Here is a 1,623-nt window from a genome sequence, read left to right as displayed (position 1 = left end):
CACATGAGCCAGTAGAGCTTGTCTCCCTCCTCCTCTGTCTTTCTCTCTCTCTCCTTTTGGTGAAGAAAAAAAAAATCACAGTTTTAATATTTGATTCTTTTTTTTTTAATTTAATTTTATTTTTAAACTTTACAATATTGTATTAGTTTTGCCAAACATCAAAATGAATCCGCCACAGGTATACCCGTTGTGCTTTAACTCATTTGTTCTCTTGGTATTAGCCAGTGAAATATCAGATCTTCTGAGAACTCTGCAAAATACAGAACACTTCAGAAATATGTATGTCATCCTTGCACAAGGGCCATGCTACTCTCCATATTGTTCCATTTTTAGTATTGCCAAAGCAAGCCCAAGCTTGTATTTTTTTAGCAACAATCAATAACTTTTCAGCAAGCCCTAAGCAAAAGACATTGGACAATCTTGGGTCATATGGCCAGCCCATAGAGGCAAGGAAGTCTATGGAAGTGAATCATTTTAACTGAGCCTATTCCTGCCCTTAGTAAAATGGGAAGTTCCATTAGTAAAGAATAGAGAATGGTTGTTGGGCAGGCAATGAGCAATGGTCATCTCCTGTGGTATATATTTCCTTGTGACTTCATCAAGAGTACACACCAGTGTAGAGAAAGAAGGCCTTCCTATCAGGGAAAAATATTAAGTGGATATTCTGGCATATGCTTAAACACCATCTTGGACCTTACTCATTTTCTTACTATTTCTGGAATCTTCAGGTTCCATTTTCACATGTCTTCTCTATTTAATTCTTCTAAGTTGGAGTATTGATATTTGCCTTATTGACATTTAACTATTGCCTTGTTTGCTTGGTGCCTCTATTCCCCATGTAAGATGGTGGTAATGTTCAGTTTGAGGGATCTGATTTTTCACCAGCTGCATAGTGGGTAGTCAAAAACTAAGGATTCACAACAGAACTGGGTTAAACTCAATTTCACTTCATATAACCTGAGTGACTCTACCCAAGTTTCTTAACTTCTCTGAAACTTGGTTTCCTCATATGACAATAAAGATAATAAAAATGCTTTCCTCAGAGGGTTTCTATGAGGAGGAAGTAAGTCTGTGCATATAAAACATATAGAGGGATATCTGACACATAGCAAGCATTAGATTGAATTTAGCTGATCTTAGCTATTTTTATTATTGTTGTTGTTGCTGCTATTAATCAAGTTGACCTGGATTCAAATCATTGATATACCATTTTCTTAGTTAAGTTACGAAAAGTCTTTGACTCTCAGTTTCATTGTCTAGAAAATGGTCACCGGGTTATGTAAGAGATGGTAAGTATGTAAAATATATGACAACTGTTAGTCAGTTGTGTCTGACTCTTTGTGACCCCATGGACTGTAGCCCACCAACATCCTCTGTCCATGGAATTCTCCAGGCAAGAATCCTGGAGTGGGTAACCATTTCCTTCTCCATGGGATATTCCTGACCCAGGGATCAGGCCCAGGTCTCCCGCATTATGAGCAGATTTTTTTAACTACTGAGCCACCAGGGAAGTCCTGAGTATATGACAAAATGACCAGTAAATAGCAAGATTAGTAAGCACTACTAGTTGCCTGTCACTCTCCATTTCCCTACTGCCTTGCAGCTAGGGGATGCCAAAGTCAA

At 38.1% G+C, this 1,623-nt stretch overlaps 1 non-coding gene across 1 annotated transcript; it reads right to left on the bottom strand.

Annotated features, from left to right (window-relative positions):
- Window positions 1-253: 253 nt before the first annotated feature.
- Window positions 254-359, bottom strand: LOC112443624 (U6 spliceosomal RNA). The gene has a single exon (XR_003032028.1). It is a non-coding gene; the product is annotated as a U6 spliceosomal RNA (small nuclear RNA).
- Window positions 360-1,623: the final 1,264 nt, after the last annotated feature.

The sequence above is a fragment of the Bos taurus genome, chromosome 2, assembly GCF_002263795.3.
Source record: "Bos taurus isolate L1 Dominette 01449 registration number 42190680 breed Hereford chromosome 2, ARS-UCD2.0, whole genome shotgun sequence".
Classification (NCBI taxonomy): Eukaryota; Metazoa; Chordata; class Mammalia; order Artiodactyla; family Bovidae; genus Bos; species Bos taurus.
This window is presented reverse-complemented; position numbering and strand designations above follow the sequence as displayed.